This window comes from Frieseomelitta varia, unplaced genomic scaffold (assembly GCF_011392965.1).
Source record: "Frieseomelitta varia isolate USP_RPSP 00005682 unplaced genomic scaffold, Fvar_1.2 scaffold_332, whole genome shotgun sequence".
Lineage (NCBI taxonomy): Eukaryota > Metazoa > Arthropoda > Insecta > Hymenoptera > Apidae > Frieseomelitta > Frieseomelitta varia.
This window is the reverse complement of record NW_025110071.1, coordinates 259,375-281,008: the sequence shown is the minus strand read 5'-3', so window position 1 is coordinate 281,008 and position 21,634 is coordinate 259,375. Positions and strand designations below refer to the sequence as shown.

At 36.6% G+C, this 21,634-nt stretch overlaps 1 protein-coding gene across 2 annotated transcripts in view; it reads left to right on the top strand.

Annotated features, from left to right (window-relative positions):
• Positions 1-21,634, top strand: part of LOC122530219 (polypeptide N-acetylgalactosaminyltransferase 2) — a 112,674-nt gene that overhangs the window by 76,990 nt on the left and 14,050 nt on the right. The window lies entirely within an intron of this gene.

The window sequence follows — 21,634 nt, the reverse complement described above, 5'->3', positions numbered from 1 at the left end:
GCGCGAATCGTCACTACCTCGTCATTCATTTGCCCTGTTAGTATATTTGAAAATTTTTAAACACAGGCACGCGTCTCGAAACACTGCGAAACACTCCTTCAGAAATCAAACCAGTCAGGTCCACTTTTGATTAATTTTGTTAATTTCATAAATATATCGGATTAATGTTTAATTTTTTAGAAACGAGATTTTCTTTCATAGGTTCGTTTAATTAAGGAAATGATAAATTTAGAAAACGATACTTTCGATGTCGTATCTTTCTGTGCTTTTCAATATATGAAAATATATGATGGATATATTATCTGAAACGTTACTCAGTATCATAAGAATTTTGTTGAACCTTATTCGAATTTAATTTAAATACAATAATATAGAAATATTGAATTGCAGATGAGATCTCAAATAAAACAATAAGATTTAATCAACTACTGATCAACTAAGAGTCACAAATGTATAAAATATTGTCATAATTTTATTTTCAAAGACATTGAACTTGTAGAGAACTCAAAGGTGTAAAAATATCTTTCACAGAATGCACCCAGTGTGTACAAAATATTTAAAATATGGTACTCGTTGTAACACAAATATGAAAATATAAATTTGTACGAATGTACGCAGATTACGTGCTCATAAATTTTCCATGATCAAAGTTGAAGTTAAACCAAAGATAATGCAAAAGAAAAGAAAAGGTTAAAATGCTCGAACGTGTCTATGAAATAAACGTTATGCGAACGATTACTCGAGAACGATGAAAATCAAGGAAATTACGTTGTCAGACGTGGTGGTTACTTTCCACGAGTCACAATATTGATATACCACCGCGGATTTATGCGCGTGACGTTCGGTGTTTTTATTGTCGCCGCGAGTGCACGACGAATGGCCGCATAAGTCAGACGTTACGAGACAACCGTAGCATAATCTGCGGAACGAGAGAAAATGTGGAACGAACGTGGGACAAATGACAGACCGCGAGCGATCGACCATTAACCGTGTAAACGTTCCACCGTGTGATTAATGGAAGGACGAACGACGACGATAACGACGAGAACAAAGTGAAACGAAGAAGAATTTCCAAAAGTGACTATACCGTTATTACAATTAAATATCGTCGACCTTATAATTGTTATAAATTCTCTTACTCGAACGATCGAATAGAACATAAAGCGTTTTACACGTGATTGAAGAACCTTCATGGAAAACATTATACTTGAAAACGTAACAAAACTTTACTCTAATTTCTCCTTTTAACTGTTTTACATTTTCGTACTTTTCGTTGAGATTTGCGTGAAAATTTACATTATTCCTTTGAAACTGGAGCTTTCTGATAGCATTATATTTCCCGAAGACCAGAATTAGAAACTGAACCAGATGATTTAAGATATCTGATTGCAGAAATTGAACCACGTTTGATTTTAATTAAATTATTAGTTGACTTAATTCGTCAAATTCGAACTACACGCTTGACCTGTGCACAAATCGCAAGGTGGCCCAGAGACGAAGAACATAAAACAATAACTTTTTGATCGGGTTTTATTTCATTAAAAAAAAAAAAAAAAAAAAAAACAGAGAACGTATGTTCGACTTTCTATACAGTCAATCTGTATACGAACAAACAAGATTGACACGTACAGTGGTTGCAAATTTAAATGAATGGCATGTTGAGTTTTTTCTACAACAAAGAAATTCTGGCACATACAGGATTTTGCACAATTACTATTCAATCCTTTTTTTTTTTCTTTTTTTTCTTTTTTTCGTTGAGAGATTAAACGCGCGAAAGTTACGCGCGTGAATTGCGCTGGTCAGTTAGCTGTGATGCTAGTCTTTCGTGTTATTTTGACCAAGCGGTTTCACGACATTCCTGACAAGGTTGTTTACCGAACAGCAGCGAGATTAAATCTTTGATGCTCGGATCCGGAACGTTTCGTCTGGAATTCCGATGGATTCGACTCGTTGTTTGACCCTTGCCAGGCCAGCTTATTCGGCCCTCGATCCGTATTCCTAATCCGCGACGTGATCAAATTCTTTTTTCACGTTTCTTTTCCCCTCTTTCGCGTTTTAACTTCAAATTTTTTTTCACGTAGAAAAAAATATTCGTCGCAGAACGCGTGATGCTTCGCGTGTATGAGCCAATCATTTTATTGTTTAAATGTCGCGAATTTTACTTAACTCGCAATTGGTAAGCTATAGTCTATCAAAAATCTAATAATTTTTATTTTTACGCAAATTTGGAAAGCTGTATTGGGTAAAAATGTATAGAATCCACTGTATCAATAAGCCTTATTAACTAATTATTATGTTATTATATCATTATATTTAATATGATTATTTTAGGTTATAGTATTTTAGATGTGTACTAAATATCTTAGTAACTTATATTTACTCTCCCAACTTCTATATCTTAGTCTAATATGTATAACTTTATAAAACATTGTGATATTAATTTCATATGAAACATCTTGCATGAGAGAAATCTTTGAGTACTTTCACGAGCCATTCCGCGTCACATTTATCCACAACTGCAATCACTGGAAACAAATCACCAAACTTGAAACGTTTCCGTCAAACACGAAAATTACTAAATTCTCTCTGTATCAGTGAGCCCGCGATGGAACGTGAGAATGAAAGAAACGAGAGAGTGGAGTAAGAAGAGGCCGATATACGGCGATATCCGATGGCCGCGTCATGAATGCGAATCGCTAGTCGAAGGGCATGAGTTATAGATGCATTATTTCCGCGAGAGAAGCACGCTCGAGACACCGAGAGTTTTTCTCTCTCGTCGCGTTCCACCTCTCTCCACTCTTTATTCCACGCGTATATTTCCTGCAGCGGACCGATCCTTTTGTTTATCCCGGCGTGCAGCGACAACCGGGGCTGCCTTCGATCTTCTCTGCCTCTTTCTTTCCCGAGCAGCCGCTTGTTTTTTTTTTTTTTTTTTTTTTTTTTTTCTTTTTTTTTTTTTTTTTTTTTTTTCTTTTCTTTTCTTTTCTTTTTTTCGTATTCCCGCCGGGTCGTAACTATGGCCAGCTTCAGATTGTTTCTCCTCCCCGGTGAAAAACGATAAATCTCACGGCTCCGCCGTGATCGAAACAACGGGAATCGCCTCGAATATCGAGTCGTTTGGAAAATTAAATTGATTAATCGGCGGACAATTAATTTCTTTCTTTATTTCTCTGCGAGTGAAAAATCTGAATTCATTCTCTTTCTTTTCTTTCCTCTTCCCTCGAAAATATCTCAAATATCAAGTCGTCTTAAGTCGGGCAATTCATTTCTCTGTCTAATTTCCTCCGTGAGAAGTTTGAATTCGTTTCCTTGTTCTTTTTCTTAGAGATACAAGTAACGCCCGAGAATAGTCTCGCACATCGAGAAGTCGTCTGGAGATTAAATTCCTTAATCGACGAACGATCGACTGTTTTTGTTTTGTTTTGTACGAATGAAAAATCTTAATCTTCCAATTTCTCTTTTCTTTTCTTTCTTTTTTATTCTTCGTAGAGAGGAATTGATTAAACGCTGCAGGAGACCAAGATATTTTTCTTGATTGCGCCGTCGTCGCCGGAATAAAAGTTGGAGTTTTCACGGGAAACAAAGGATAGTATGAAAAAACGGAGTATTCCTCGCGATAGTCTCGAATTTTCAGCGAACGTCTAAATATTTATGTTTTCGCGTAATTCACTGGACAATAATTAACACTTGATTGATGCTATTTGAGATTGGGAATTACAATAGTGTAGAATTAAGTTAGTTAATTTGGGAATTTTCAGTTTAATTGAATTTTATTAGTATACTCTATATATCGCGGAGAGTGTAAAGTACAAAGTGAAATTAAATACCCAGTTGTGTGTAAACCAAACGATACTATTATCAATGCCAATAATATCTCGTCATTTACGAATAATTATAAAAATCTGATAGTATTATAAATGTGTCAATAATTTCTCGGCCTTTTTCATCTTTCTTCTGCATATTCTGACTAAGTATTGTAATTAGATTGCAACAACATTATTATTCTTTCACATACTCTGTGTATAAAGATCTCTACGTTAACCCTTAATAAATAAATTTCTTTATACATATAATAACTCTAATAAGAAAAAGACAATTTTGAATTAATAATTCGGAATGAATGTAAAAGAATGAACCCCTTATACTTTCAAAAATTTTATCTTCTTATTGTCTCTTCATAAATATATTCGGTACAACAAAGTACAAAGTCTGCAAAATTTACAAATATTATTCTCGCACTCTGCAAATAGTAAATTGTACACTTCCGACAAGACATCAAGTTATACATTTTCTGCCAATAATTCCTTTAAATAAAATTATTAGAAAATTATAGAAATTATAATATTATAATTAATATATAATATATAATATATATAATTACAATAAATTATAATAAAATTATAGAAAATGTCAATTCGCTGCAACGTGCAAAACAATTTGCAACTCGACGCGCGGAAATTCAAACGTGCGCTTTCCATTAATTCCCCGATATCGCGCCGATAAAACGGAGGAGCACGAGGAGTACGGCAAACGACAAGTGCTATCGAATCAGAATCGTCGAAACAGACGCACGCGGTGGAACAATTACAGGACAAATAGAAGCGCGACGACGACGGTTCGCAAGTTGCCGCCAACGGTAGTTTACCAAGAGGGTTCGGCAATTTGCATAACATCGCGAATATATAGAGGATAATCCGCGATAACTTCTCCCTTAGAGCGTTCTGCTTATCGCTAAGTAACAACGCGATAAGACGCGGGGAGCTCTACTCCCACGGCCGTGGACGTTGATGGGAAAATAATTTCTGCCGCGGCTGTCCGGACGCATTAGCGTCGTCGTCGAAAGAATTATAGGAACTTAATGGCACTCGGTTAATTTTTCTTCGATCCGGCGAGACTTTCACGGGAGGACAAACATCCTCGAATAAATCCATCAAACTCGCCGATAAGAGAGAGAAAAAAAAGAACAAAGGGAATAAGCGCGGCTTTTCTTCGGAGAATTATCTTGGAAATGCGGAAACGTAATCGGAAAACAGTCGGAGCCACAGAGAGAGAGAGAGAGAGAGAGAGAGAGAGAGAGAGAGAAGAAAAGCAGAACTCAGTAACGATTGCAGCGACTTCGAAAAACTTCCTGGCTCAAGTGTTTCTTTTGCAATCCGAATTTTTCAAGCGACAGAACCAGATAATGGGTCTGTTTTCACTTCGAAGCACATGGTACGTGAAGTTTGAAAATATCGGGGGGAAATATCGATTGAACGAAATATATACGATTGTCTTTCCGTTTTGAATATAAAATGATCTCTGGTATAGATCTCTCCCTCTGATCTACAATTCTTTCGCAGTACGCATCGAAGTTTCCTATTTTTTTTTTTTTTTTTTTTTTCTTCAAGATATTTGGACATGCATTGGAAAGTAAAACACATTAACATCGAGCTGATGCATGCGAAATCTCAATGGTTTAAAGTTTGAATTTGATGAATCACCTATTAAATTTTACCGTGTATCAATTTTAACAGATTAGTCAGATTAAGAAGCGGGAAATATACTATAGACCACGTATATTCAATTTCAAGAAAATTTATATGTAGTAAGCATATTAGAATCTTACTATTAGTCATCACAAATAACCAGAATATTCATTTAATTTTCATACGTGAGAAAAGATACTGAAAGCATGAATTGAACACATCTTCCATCTTTCCTTTTCGAAATTTAAAAAAAGAAAAACTTCATTTTTACTCACAAAGTTTGTTTCTCATTGAAGAGAAACATAATGATTCTTTGCTAATACATAATATTATAGGAGGAGGAATATGCTAATATTAGTTATTAAAAAACATATTATGTGTTATTCGTTAAAAAATTGTATCGCTAATATATAATAGGTGTTCATTCAAATTTGTTTCTCATTGAAGAGAAACATAATGATTGTTTGCTAATATAAAATATTGTAGAAGGAGGAATATGCTAATATTAGTTATTAAAAAACATATTATGTATTATTTGTTAAAAATTGTATCACTAATATATAATAGATGTTCATTATTTTGAAACAGAATAATACTACTTACTGCACGAAAGTGATACTTTTGGTCAGTCCAGTAGAACGAGGAGGACCGTTTCAGACATTGAGTGTCTATTATAATTTAATTTCGAACCCTCGAAGATACATCTCCGCCCGTAATTTCTTGTTTCAGTGGCATTTATGTTGCGCGAATCCGTGTGTTCACACACATATACACACACGTCACATTATAGCTGCACGAGGGCAGACACAAAAGAAAAGTTGCTCGAACAAACATCACGAACGTAGGTAATTTTTGGTGCTTTCGAGAATCGTGAGAAGTAACATCGTAAAGAAAACAGTCAGTCAATTTAATAAAATTGACGCGAATAGCCTTCCTGGACAATTTACCGTAACAAACGAGGATTAATCGAAAGCTGTCCGCGATAGTTTCGGTGTTTGCTGTGAAAACATACTTAAATAACTGTCTGGCTGATCTAAACGGATGTTCATGGGGGTAGCGTATCGATATAGTTAAGAAGATCATTGTCCGATTGAAGTGTATCACTTTGGAAATATTGTGTTCTATAAATCGAGAAGTTTATAAGAGGAACGATTCCCGAAATTTTACGATTGGTTTCAGATAATAACGTTAGCCAGAAACTAAACTCACAATGACATCATAACGGAATCGGAATATTTTAATTTAATAAAATATACGATGGAAGTATATAAGATACGATTATAAATTATAATAAAAAAAATATACATCTCATATTGAAATATACATGTAACATATTGATTAAATATCATCTTCTTGCGGATAAAACACCCATGGAAATTATACAACATAATTTACATTTTATTTAAGAAAAAAATTGGAATATAATCGATGGAAATGCGGAAGAGATTCTTTTGCTTTGCAAGGAAAGAGAGATTGCAATTTAAAAATGAATCGTGACCGATGAGTGAATAAATTGTTATTTTTGCGTAATAGATGGACAAGTTGTAATTTTTCGTTTGAAAAAGCAATAGATAAACGGTCACAAACCACGCAGGAACGACACAGAGTGGTCCGGCACGTGGTATCGACATCGCTTCCGGTCTTCCTTTATATGTCCGCCGCTTTACCGCAAACGTTCGCGACCGCCAATACGGTTACGCCGGCCTTTTGACCGTTCCTCATTATTTTCCGGTACGTTCTCCGGCGGCTACCTGGCAACGAAGACACTTCAAAAATACACGGGACAACAAGCGCGTTAATTAATGTCAAAATGAAATTTTCCCTTTAATTATGTTCAACTGTTTGAATGCGGCTTACTTCTCAACCGAATACGTAATTCCCTTCCTAACAAGGTTTTCGACGATATATTAAATGCCCGTTGAATTGATAAATAACGTAAAAGATTCGGAGAATATCTTCGAAACTAAATTTTCAGGTTTTTGAGAATACAATCCACGAAAATGGAACTCGTAGTAAGAAATTTTTTTACGTGTCAAATATTGCAGATATTATTAAATTATTAGATTGTAAGAGGCAATGCACAAAAATTGGCCAAACAGATATTAGAGTGCTAATAATATTGTAGTATTAGAATATATCACATTAAAGTCACTAGTTGGTATTATTCAGTCATAAATAATTACTATGAATTTTTATAGAAATTCATATAGTCTTGAGGATAAAATTTAAAAAGTAAAACTTTAATAAAAGATTGTTTTGCTAAATATTACATGAAATACTACAATTCGAACATTTTATATATATATATTCTGTACAATTTTTTGCGCTTTAGAATTTCCTCTGAATGCATAAAAATTCACTGTAAATTTATTACGAAAGTTCGTCACAAGGTGTAGATATATTAAATGTCATAACATAAAGGTGGGCTTGTAAAGTGGAGTGAGGAGATACGAGAGGATAAGGATTAGGATTTTCTGCCTCGTAGCGTGATTCGGCGGTGAAAGATTAGGATTACTAAGGATTTAGATAGCGTGACCAAACTTTTGAGGAACACTCGCTGCGAAGGATAATATTTGACTAAGTTAAAAGGTTAAAAAGTGTACTTATTTATTACTTACATTATTTAAGAACGTAATGTTGGCAAAACATTAGTTTACACAAACATATGAAAATTTTCATAGAAAAATCTTCGTTAAAGTAGAAATTAAAAATTTAATGAATGAATCTTCAATTAACCACAAAGAGATAAATGTTGATAAATCGAAATGTCTTTGTAAAACATTTGTTTGCTAAGATTACGTATCTATCGAAGAATGATTCTAATCAGCTAATTTTACACGTTTTGAAACGAATATTTGACGAACAATTACGATTTATTTATTATTATTTGTTATTATTTGCTTTCGTACGAAAATTGCCACAGCGGCGTGAATTAAAGGAAATTAAATTCGTCAGTTGCTCGTGTCTGATCGTGACATTCCTCCACTGTCGAGTATTCGTCGAGACAGACGAATCTTATACCTTTCTCGCTGCATTATTCGCTTTTCTCGCGCAGAGCTAATTTATTCGTGCAATTTAAACGCGAGAAGACACCGTCTAATTAAACATACACTACGTACCAGAAGTTTAGGTAATTAATGTCAGTAGTGATTCTCTTGTCTAAAATATTTTAATAGGTTGCATATGTTGCAGTAACATAATAAATCGAGGAAATGAATCTAACTGTCGTTGATATGGAAATATTGAAGAAGCATGAAGTACAATACACTCAAATATTTAGCTAGTATTTATTGCATTTATCAAATACTCACAACAGAGTAAGAAAGTAATTTTCGAGATTAATCTTTTAGTCAAAATTAGTTAGAAATAGAAGACGAGATGACCAAAACACTTAAATGCTTCTCTTCAATTGCTAAAATAATATAAATATACCAATGACATACCGATACTAAAACAATGTAATTACCAGATCTCAACGCCGAAATTAACAAATTAGAAAAAATTCCGTTCCGTTTTTCATCGCGCAGCTCGATCTCAAGTTCGCGCGCGATAATTGGTCGCTATTAACGAATGTCAATCTACAATTAGCACGCGGGAAACGGGTGACAATCTGGACGCCAATGTTCGAGACTCGCGGCGACGGAATCGCGCACGATTGATCACAACTTTTTAGCCGGGGCCACGCCGCCGGTAATTAAACAGAAAACTTTAATCGACGACGAGCCGACTTGGGGAATTCTGCCTCTGTCCGCCGGAGGCCAAACGCTTGATACGTGACTCTACGGCGAATCGGAAAGAAGCGGCAATTAGAGGCAGGTGAAGAGAAGAAAAATGAGAGAAACGTGGCGAGGCACGAAGAAACGAAGGTGCGAGAGAACGAAGATTCGACCGAAGTCCCGTTACACTGCACCAGCTGACCTTAATCCATCGATTTGTCCTGCCACTAATGTCCCGACTCGACTTCGACTCTGCCAGCTGTCGGAGGAAATACCGATGGTGCGGTTTCTTGACCTTCCCAAAGGGAGAGAGGAACGAACTGGCAAAACGAACGAGCGTTTATAGCGTTTATAGCGTTTGTGCACTCAGTTACACCGCCACCGACCTTGCTCGTTATATACGTTCCTTTTCTTCTCTCTTTCCTTTCTTTTATTTCTTTTTTTTTTTTCTTCTTCTTTATTGGAACTATACGATCGCTACGGTCGATTGAGAAGCAATTAAAGGGAAATGATGGAGCGCTCGTGCACAGAGAAACGGATTAAAAGTGCGCTTGTTAGTTGGATTTACGATCCAATGAACCAATGTTTGGAATAACGATAAAGTACAAAAGAACTCGATTCCAGTTTTCTCTCTCTCTTTCTCTCGTTCTCTCCTCTTCTCTCGGTGATTATTCTACCTTCTGAAGAGGAATTCTGAAGGAAAAATGCACGGCGCGTTTCTGTAATAGAATTGGGAGAAGTTAAGCGACAGAATGATGCTGGAGAGACGGAGGAATGGAATCGGTGTGCCGCGATGATGACCAAAAAAATGATAAGCAATGCATTCGAATGACGCAGTGTTTTTATTCAGAATGTTGGATCCTGTAGATTATCGATGAATTGTCTGGTTTGATCGATTGACAGGCAATTAATTCGTTGCTAACGACGATTATCACTGTCGTGTATATTTTTGCTCAAAGAACAACAATAAACTTATCACGTATATATTTTGAATAGAATGATTTTAACAATGTATAATACACTGTGTATTACACACGATATATGATGTACAAATATTGACGTACATGAACATATATTTATATTGAATCATGTCACGTCTTCTAACGCAAGCATACTACCAATTCTAAATAAGTTTTTAAAAGATATACCAGATTTTTCAAATCATATTTATTTATTGCGAATTATAAAATACCTGAACGATGAACTTGTCGAAAGAGAATTTGACGTTGCGGTATGCAGAAATGTATTTTCACGCGACAAGATTAGACGGATTTCAGGTCAAAAAATTGTCAATCATCAATGAATCGGAAACGAATGACGAAGAAATAAATTGAAAAGCTCGCTTACTAATTCAATTTACGAGCCAATGAATCAATATTTGAAATAACGACAAAGTACAAAGGAACTCGATCTCAATTCAGGTTCCACACGTGTGCGTGTGAGTGTGTGTGTGTGTGTTTCTAGTAGACTCAGGGAAGAGTTAAGCACACGCGTTGCGAAGACAGAGAAAGAGGTTTCGACGTGTCGCGATGACAACCGCAAGTAACGCGGGCCTGTTTGGAAAGTTGGATCGCGTTGATCCTCAGTGGATCGTCTGGCTCGAACCACCGCGTTAGCCTTAAGTGGCTGCTTTCGAGGCGGCCAGAAACGAGAGAAACTTCCGAGTTCGTTTCGAGAACAAATGCAGAACGCTCGGTCCAACAAGCGTGCCTTTCTACCGTGCCTCACTTCTCTCCTTCTCGCCGCTTCTCCGCCCAGCTTTCGTACTTTACCTCATTTCCTATTTGACCTCTCTCGTCTTAGCTCCCGTCTCGACGGTTTCTCGGGCCGATCCACCTCGCAGCGACAAAGTTCAAAGGCCGCGCGGCAGAGCTCTGAATCTATGTTTGCTGATTACTCCACCATGAGTTTCCCTGATTTTTATCTTTCTTGTTCCGCGCTCGTTTGCTCGGATAAACTTCCAAAGCTCGGCGTTTAAGGGATTTTCGAAGGTTCTGCGTTTGAACGTAGTCGAGTTTGGGAAGTCAGAAGAAGAAAAGTTATTTCAGACGCGTCGCGGAATATAGGAGTAAGCGCTGTGATGTGATCCCAATCGTGAAACAATTTGACACGTTCGGAATCGATAACACAACCGCGTATATGTTTCGATTGCGATCGAAAAGAGCCATTCTGTTTATAAAATCAATTGTACATTATAGAATAAGATCTCTAAATTATTGACATGATAATTGGTTTTTACATCAGTTAAAAAAAATAACTAATTTGCCATTAACGTGTAAACGAGAACATGTGTTGCTTAAAAAGAAGAACAATAAAGAAAATGAAAATCGGAAAAAGTAGATGTAAACAATGCTATGCTGATAAATTTCGAAAAGACAAAACGTCATCTCTTGTCAATGTCTGTGAGAGGACTTGCATTTAATATTTTATACGATTTAAAACAATATGTTTCTGTTTATAATCGTAGAATCACGATTATTTTTTTTTTTTTTTTTTGTAATAAATATCATCATCTTCTATATATCAACTGCCTGCATGACAGAAAAATGATCTCGCGCATAATGTCACGTTGAAACGCCTCGGCAAGAATCGCCATTAATTCTGTTGTAAGTAGGAAAAATATTGAGAAGAGCCTTTTCCAGAATCTTGCTGGCCTCAAATAGGTCGATCGAAACGGATGCCATAATCGTTTCTATCGACGAGCCAACAACCAAGGCTGTTTCACTTTTCCACCAGCGTTTCCATCCATCTCCTTGTGGGCTTCGTTCCTCCTTTCATCCATTTTATTCCCACGGCTTCGATATCGTGGCATCCTCGATTTACTTTCATCGTGGCTAAGCTGCAACACATACAATACCTTGCACCGCATAATAAAGATCCATCTATTTCTGTCATTTCTCGTTCCTTTCCACCTTTTCTCATCTCATTTTCATCCTTCCAGGGCTCTACTCCCTCCTATCATTTCTCACTCGCGTGCTCGCTCACCCTTTTCCACTCGCGTTCTTCCTTCCTTTCGTTGTCTACTCCAATAACCCTTGTTCCGTTCCCTCTTCAGAGGAGATACTGCGCACTCACGGATGGAACAGCGCTTGAATAATGATACCAGAAAGTCCGAACGGACAGCTTTAGAGATGACTCGCGCTCGAGTTTTGCGCCAGCTAATTCTAGCAGCGAGTCCAGTTTTTATTAACGTATTACCTGCATCATTGCATAAAGTAATTCATCTTGATATAATAAATAAATGACAACTGTTGCACAAAGTAATCCATCGCGCGTAACATATTACTCTTTTCTCTTTTAATTTCTACGTTGCATCACATACTGATAGTATACAATTTTGTCAAACGTAATTTTATATATGTCCCTTTACTATTTGTCTCTTCAACTTTTCTATTATATACGTAAAGCAAAGAAGTTTAAGATGGCTATTGATTTTTTTTTTTTTTTTTTTTTTTTTTTGTTAAAACGCTCGTTCGCAGCAAATATCTCGTAACTTCAGGATACATTTTCAAATTGGTTTCAAATTTCACTAATGACAGTCATATCCAGTTACACGCTGCACATTTCAGACATATTACATTATACAGTATAATTACTACGCTATAATCATAACGTACTATATTATCATGATGATACAAAATTTTACTAATTTAGAGTTCATGTCTTTTGTGTTTTTATCCGCTCCCTCGGATAAAAGGTTAATCAATCCCTTCGTTTATTATCGTTCAAGACCCAATGAAAGGGGATGCTGCACGCTCGCAGAAAGATTCTCGATTCTCCTCAGAGTTCGAACGGACAGTTTCGCGCGCGAGTTTCCACCCCTGGTAGCTAATTCGAGCAGCGAGACGCGCGGGTTCATTAACCGATCGTAGGGAGAACTGAAAACCCTTCGTTAATTACTCATCAGCTTCGAGTACAATGCTCGTCGGGGGCTGTTTTATACGGCGTGGTGTTCGAAATTGCATCCCCCTGATCACCGGATCGTGCACCACTGGATCGGGCGTCTGGCAGAGTTCAATTATAGGTTGATTATTGTCTTATTGGGACTCTGGTAACCGGATCCGATACATTCCGCGGTGGTGAATGTAAAATAGTCTCGATAATCGATTCGGTTAAGGGAAATTGGGAATAGGGAATGTTTTCCATTAGAGACGTTACGGATTGCCGCGTTATTATAAACGTCGTTTATAAACTGGATTTCAGATGTACTACTGCAGTTTGTGGAATAAATCACGCGGACTAAATCTGGTCTCAGACTGATCAGCAATTATTATTAGCGCGTTCACTATGGATCTTTCGGATGTCGTCTGTGGCTGATTTGGATGAAACGGTAAATCGGTAATGTGAAATGAAAATCACGCGACTTATAATATCTTCAAGTATTATGAGAATTGGTGATATGATGATACGTGATATGAAATTCATGTCGATCTTGTGGCAAATTTAGTCTTCCTTTGACCACTTAAATTCTAATTCTGAGAATACTATAGCACTACATTTTCGGAACTGAAACGCAAGAGACACAAAAACATAACTCACTGGAATTCAACTGGAACTTGCAATCAGTGTTGCAATTTATTTCAACGGCTTGCAACGTGTCCGAAAGATTATCATTCGCTACGACATGAATAACGAATGATTGTACGAAGATTAATGCAAAACTAAATCTGATCCAACGATAATTCGCAATGTGTTTGAAAGATTATCGTTTGACCTGCTGCAACACGAATAATTACACGACGACTGAATGAATTAATTTTCAGTGCCGGATTTTACAAAACCGACCAACTGAAAATCGAGAAGAGAGGTTCTAATTTAACTAGAATCCGATCGACTCAGGAGAAGGGTTGCAATTTAGTTTGGAGGAATGAACGATGGTGGATTTTCGGGCGAGTCGCTATCCGCTCCGATGAAATAATTACGGGGCTGACCGATGTAAATTGAAATAGTCACGGCAGTGTCGTTTACGGTTGGTCGGCGGCGCAAAGGGGAAATTAATTAAAACAGTCCGATGCGTCCGCCCCTCGTGTTTCCCCGCGGAACACACGTTGGCCACCTCTGAATTCGGCGAACCATCGATTCGCGGCTTTCATTGGGCCAAGACTGCGGAAAGATCGATAGCGACGTTGAATTTTTGATGACGCCTGAGTGGATTGCTTTCCGAACGGAAGGGAATTTCCTGTACATGAGAAATCGAACCAATTCGCCATCTTAATTGTTAAAGCTTTGAGACAACCGACACGGTTCGACTGACCGTAGGCGTTGTTCCGTGACGCTTTTCCTTGTTTATTAATAGACTGCAGATTTTCGTGCATTTATAAAAGGAACTTGACAAGATGAAAAAGCGCATAGAGGAAACGCAATGTATCCAAAAAATATTTAATAGCAAACGAAGCAATTTTTTTATCTTGATAACTCGAAGGAGGACAAAGAAAATTTCGCGTGAATTTATTTGAAATTCACTTTATTCTCTAGTTTTATCTTCAATTTTCCCAACGCGCGCACCTCGAAAGCAAAAACGCTTCAAACCTAAGGACTTCTCTGTCGACGGATAATTTCAGGGGCGAGTCTCGCACGAGGTGAAAATCTTTTCGAGTGGAATCGCCGGGGCACGGCGTCTGAATGTCCCCCTAATATTTTACAAGCGAAATATATTTCCCGTTGGTTTTCATCGATTCGACGCGACGCATCCTATTGGCCAAGCGGAGAAGGTATCCTATGGAATAAGAGCGTGGCAGGTGCTTTGGTCCCGGTTCGGCGGTAAATTTCATGGGTTTTATCGGCGAAAATTTAGAGACATCGTAAAACCGTGCGTCGAACGAAGACGCATGTTTATGTGTACGGATATTTCCGGGTACTCTCCGGCGGCCAGATAAATTATGCGAATGCCGTCACTGTCGTTAACTCGAGATTTTATAGGATATGAAGCCGCGTAAAAACCCGCCGATTCGACTCGTTCGCCAACACGTCATCTCAATTATAAATTTTATCACTTTATACCTTAACACGTATGTTAATTCAGTATAACGGTGTTTGTCTTGGAAATTATTATGTTACACATATTTTTCTAATTGTGACAGACATTATGAGTGCAATGTTTTACTTTAGGTTATATTAATGTAATAGAGTAGATGTACTATTTGTGCAAATTTGTATCATATAGTAGTGTGAATAATTAGAGATTTATAAAACATATTTTCACAAATATTCTTCTCAGATATTTAATATATCCAAATTTTCGTATTTTCGTAAGCTTTTTGCATCAAGCTTATATCTACATTGCGTTATATTATACACATTGGTACTTTGCAGATATAGTGAAAATATATATTTTATGTAAAATAGTAGTTTTATTAAAGGAAGATTTTTTTGAAATTCAAATGCCTCGTAGTTTGAAGTTTTATCTTTCCATATATATCAAACTTAAATTGCATCGTGATTGAAAACGTTGCATCATTCGTGACAGTATATCTCCTGTCCGCGAAAGGATTACCCAAAAATCAGTGCGCGTCTTTTTTTTTCCTTCGCCTATTTTTAATTCCACAATTTCGTATTAAATGATCATTCATAATGAAATGTCAATCACAGGAAATTTTCAAACTGAATTGAGATTTAATTCCCGAGATGTGAAAAGTCAAAGTAGCCAAAATTCATTAACGCGTCAGTTTGCACGTTTCGGTGCATGAATTTGTACGTTGGCAATTCATTTAATGAACTAACACATTAACGAATCTGAAGTCTTTGTATTTAATAATAGAAACACTATTCTATAAATTTTTCATTTTCTGTTGTTCACTTAATTATAGACTCTGTTATAATTGCTGATTATGTTATAGTTATAGTACAATACTATCTTAGCAATCTAATCTCTCTAAAAAAAAATTTACTACAACAATATGATAACCGAATCCACCGAAATTAACAGACTTAAGTAGTGCAATTTCATCCATCCTTTCCTAGGCTGTGCGAAAGTGAAATTTTCCTAGGTATTCTGAACGTTATACCTACTTCTGAACGGAGTCTATCGCGCGTACGCCAAGAAATAACGTCGGCTGAAGAGGGACGTTTTTTTTTCTTTTTCTTTTTCTTTTTTTTTTACCGAAACAGAGAAAGAGAGACGTCGATTCAACGAGAAATAATCACCGAGAGTGGAACGATGTCGGTCACGATATCGAGCTGTTTCGGTATTGTTGTCGCACGATTCGACGACAGCCTCATCCGCGGCGTTATTAAGAAGACATCGATTCCAATCCCTGGAAATTTGCCCCCGATTCTACCCGCGAGTATCACGACCTCGTTTCCCCTTCATTTCGTTTTCCCTCGTTGTATACCGTGCCATACTAATCGTTCGCCGTGTGCGCATCGGCGGAACGCGTGCGATCCCTGTTAATAGCTCGCTCGCTGCACGCGATTAACCGGATTTATTTCACGCCCGCGTACAAACGATTGATAACGCACGTTAGATTGCTCCTGATAGCGGGTGTTTTCGGAAACAGGTGATACGAAAACAGGGGAATTATTGGGTCACGGGGATTATCGAATGATTTGGTGAAATTTGGAGAAACGTTGGTAGGATCTCGTTGCGTTTCGCTGCGGCGTAACAATTAAAATATTTACGGCCGGTTGTAACTTCTTATTTTAAGGTTATTATTATTCTATGAGTATATTATGCGCGTCGTGCAAAATAATTCAGCTTTCGCGTATGCAACACGTATGTGCGCTGCATATATGGAGTAATTTAATTTTTATCAATGTATTGCATAAAACACTTTGAAAATTACACTTGGAGCAAATTTGAAATATATTCTCTATAATATTCGCGTCGGTAAATACATTTGATACTCCTGATTCTGTTTCCTAAAAATGTATGCAGTTTGTATGTACATTTTCAGGTTTCAGTTTCAAATTTCACCAACATAATCATGACATCGTTTCACACAATTTACACAATACAGCTAATTGTGTGTGAGGATGAATTATTTGTCAATATTGATACAAGGTTCTATTACTATTGTTGCATTGGGATTTAAATTTATTTTCCCACTGGTTTCTTCGTTTCTTCGTGTTCTTAAAGGACATATTTTCGAATTTATTCCTATATTTTAAATTTATTCCTATATTTTAAATTAAATTAAAGATATAATTTAAAAGTAATATCTTATATCTCTCTGCACTTCGATGTAGGAAGATCAGCACGGTTTTCGACGGTTTCGGCAATATTTCAGAAATCGACTTTTGGCTAGTCTCTCGGGCCAAATGCTCCAACTGTGCGACGTCGTCGAACAGTTCACGACGATCCAATAGAACGCGGTAATCTTTACAATCGGCTGGCTCCTCAAGACTGAGAGGCGCAGCAAGAAACAGAAGTATTATTTCGTTTTCTCTCGAAGGGAGCATTGTGCCCGCTGAAATTCTCCGTCTTTTGGCCGGAGCATATAGACAATCCGCCGAGATATCGAACTTCTTCCCGTTTCGATCGACAGATAACGCTCCATTGAAACCGAAGTCTCCGCGAAAGTAGAAAGCACAATAGAAAGACACAATGAGAATATCCCTTTATACCTTGACCTACGAGTCTGTCGAAATGTATTTTTCTTTTCGCGTGTTTCTCGAAAAGTAACTTTCGAAAATAAAATATACAGCAAACGTGAAGAGTCGTAATTTTCAGTGAATGTGAGAGAGAGAGAGAGATTTCAATATCAAAAATCTAACTTTAATTTATATGAATAAACTGTTGTATAAGAAATATAATTACCTAAATTAATTTATATAAACAAACGATTTATATAAATAAATTTTCACAATCAAGTTTACATACCGTTGATAATGCTGCGATGATGATCATTTATTTTACTCTTGTTCTGAGTAAGAAATATAACTGGCGAGCTTAATAAACTATACAATATTTCGCAATTTCACGTTTCATCACGTGATGGGATTAAAATGGGATTAAAAAATAAACATTCAGCATGCATGCACGTCACTGTGTACCATTTTCATCCAAGGATAATCATCGGCGAGACGTGTAGGATAATTTATAAAACGTATTGAAACAATATTGTGCCAGAAAGAATGGAGAAGTTTAAAAATCAATTAAAGACGTGGAATTAATCCTTTGAATGAAAGCACGATAAAAGCTTGCAATTAAATGTGTTATATCGTCCATTTTTTATTCAGGCAGAAACTGTACGTGTGAAATGTTTAACCAGAGATTTATTCACAAGAGAAAAGAAATTATTGCAGCCATTTAATTTAATCCAGAATCTGGGAACTAATAATTGATATAAATGAATCATTTGGTATTTCTATAACGATACACTAACGAAGCAAATATTGAAAGCAGAAAATAAAATTTTCAACGGCCAAAAGAATTTGTAATATACATAAATGAAATGCGGGAAGCGTTTTATTAAAAGTGATTTTTTAATGATTTTCTATGAAATACAGGGAAATTTTAAATGAATCGTTAAACACTAAGAGTCTTTCAGCTCGAGTATTATTATTAAAATTGCACAGCAGTTCCAAAACAGCGTGATCCGATATATCGAGCACAATTTTTCCACATAAATATATTACAACCCTCTGAGGAGCAGCCAATTTGTTTGGCTATCGCGGAACACAATTTCACGAGTATATTCCCGGTTCCTTTCGAGTTTCGAGCGCGGAGCGGAGTTTCCGCCGGGAGTGAGATCAAAGCCGATCCGTGTGCTCTATTTCTGAATGTTATTCTATCGGTTTCCAAAGCGAGACGGTATGTTTCTAATAAGGCTCGATACTCGCTGCGACTCGCCAAGTGAAAACCCGGGAACAACTTTGCCGGCCGTGGAGCTCTGTATTAGCCATTCACAGAAGGATGCGGGGCCGTTGATGAAGAACAACGAGAAGCAATTTAAAACTGCGACGGAACTTTCGTTCCCCCGTCCGGGGAAAATCAATAGGAAGTCTCGCGCGTTACATTCTCTACGCCCCTGGATCCTTGATGAAACGACGTTTGTCCGATGGGGTTCCATTTCCTATGTAAAATCGTTAGGTTGCTCGGCCAATTAGCTTCTCCAACAAAAGTGCCAACATTTCGGACAGATTTCTTAATCAAACTCAGAACGAATTGAATTGAGTTTTATTGGTTGGTTTTGTTAGTTTGAAGAAGACTGAATATTGCACTGTAATAATTGTTAATATCACGTTGCAATATATTAACATATTATGTTACATACGCGAACCCTTTGCTGCGTGATATTTTAATTTCATTTTTATCTAGAGAACAAAGTTTGAGCATCGAAACGCAGAAGAAACCCTATACACGAGAATTAGTAATTGCATTACAGTGTGCTAATTATATCGTAATTTAAAAACGAAAATGCCAACACTGTGTACGCTTTCTAATGAAATTCAAAATGAATCACCTGCTACGCTCGTTCCATACTTCTCACAGAGAAATCTCAAGAACTCGGAAATTAAACTGTTCGACAACAATTTCGAGAATTTGAAGATAATAAGAGAATTTTTAAGATGACTTTTAAGGGATGCTAAGGGATGCAAATTCATATTTTTATGAGAAATGCTAGGAATTTGTTTCGTCTGCTAAATATTGCAACGAGTACATTATTTTGAATATTTTATTATATTTTCGCATATCATGTATAACACATCCTGTCTGTAATTTATTTCCCATAAATGCATAAATAACCGCACTCTCACAGTAATCTAGATATTCGGGATGAAATTTGAAACTATCGACGACTTGTTAAAGTTGTTGGATTACATTTCTAAAATTTCCCATTTTTTTCCAATTTGTTCGAAACGTCGACTAAGCATTGAATAAAAATTTATTATGATTTACTAGACTATTTTTGCTAGAGATGGGACATTATTATCGCACAAAAAAAAAAAATTCATGCAAGAATTAACTAACTGTAACTAATTGTAAAACGTAAATTAACAACTTTTAATAAAAAAAAAACCGAGAACTTTTGTTCTAAATGTCAAGGGAGCGTAAACAGATTGTACATTCACATCGAAATTTCGTGACAGCGATTTTAATACACGTCGAGTTATATTCCTCGATTCTCTTCAACCACACTGATTCTCCAAAAAAGGAAAAAAATCACGTTTCGATGTTCTAATTTGTAATGCTCGAAAAATCTGTCTTCCCCGAGATTTTAGAGGTACGCGGTCCTCGCCTCTGCGCCCTGATCCGTGTAGTACGATCCAAATCCGTGTTTACAGCGTCACAGACAGCGTCGAATTTATGTCTCTCGCCCTGGGAAACTCGTCTCTCGACCCTGGAGTCGAAAGTCCGCAAGGAAATCCGGTTCGTTCCGAGTAAAAGGGTTGAACAAAGGGTTGAATATTTTTTGCGCGATTTTTCTACTTCCCCCCCTTGAGATCGACTACCTGCGAGACCATCTTGATTTTATAAAGGACACGTACTGGCTCGCGAATGCGTGACATTCACCGCAGCGAATTTTTATTGTACACATTATGAACAGCTTGTAAATTTTGGATGAAATCATGCTCCTTCGGCAGATAAGAACACGCTATTAAAGATACTGATAATTATTTAATTGTTTCAACAACGCAGAATTTGTATATTATTTACTTTTACGTTTTGTTTCATGTATTTGTGTTTATTTTCTCAAAATGATATTGATGGATGTCTCGGAATTTTCAGATGGTAGCGTACAAGTGTTATATAAAAAACATTTTGAAATTTTAGTCATTCAAGTTTGGGAAACAAATCTGAAAAGAAATATTTGATGATTACAAGATTGCAAGATTTAGTAAAAATAAATATTTCATTGACGTCATAAAGATACGTGGACAATCATTTATTGTACAAGCTTCAATGTTCACTCTTATCACTAATAATTCTTTATTAAATATATGTTTTCAATCGATTTTTTAAATCTTCCTGATACAACCATAACAATCGTTCCTCATGATAATAAATAAAATTTCAAAATGTTTTATATAATACGCGTAATAAGTTCTTCTGTAACAAATGTTCGAATACTTTTATGATCGGCTGTACTTTTTAGAAATTTGAACGAATTTTGTCTTCGTTATGTACTTTCGTACATTTATGCGCAATTTAAGAGTACGTCTTCGAATTAATCATAATATTATACCATCGCGTGTAAACTTTGCGTTTATGAGATATTCAAATTATCGATGATAAATCGACAAACGGATATAGAGTATACACGTGTGAAAATTTAAATTATATTCGGTGGGCTGTAATTAATATTTTAGACGTTCCTCTCTGTCCATCGCACTAACTGGTGGATTCTCTCTGTTCAGGGGGGAAACGCAGTCAACGTTAATACGTTCAAACGCGCATTAAAATCGCTTGGACGAAATTATTTTTAACTCGGAACGCGAGCTCCCGGTGACGCCCGGATTCTGAAAAATCCTCTCAGCTGGGATTTGCGCTGACGGCTTCGAACGCGGGTT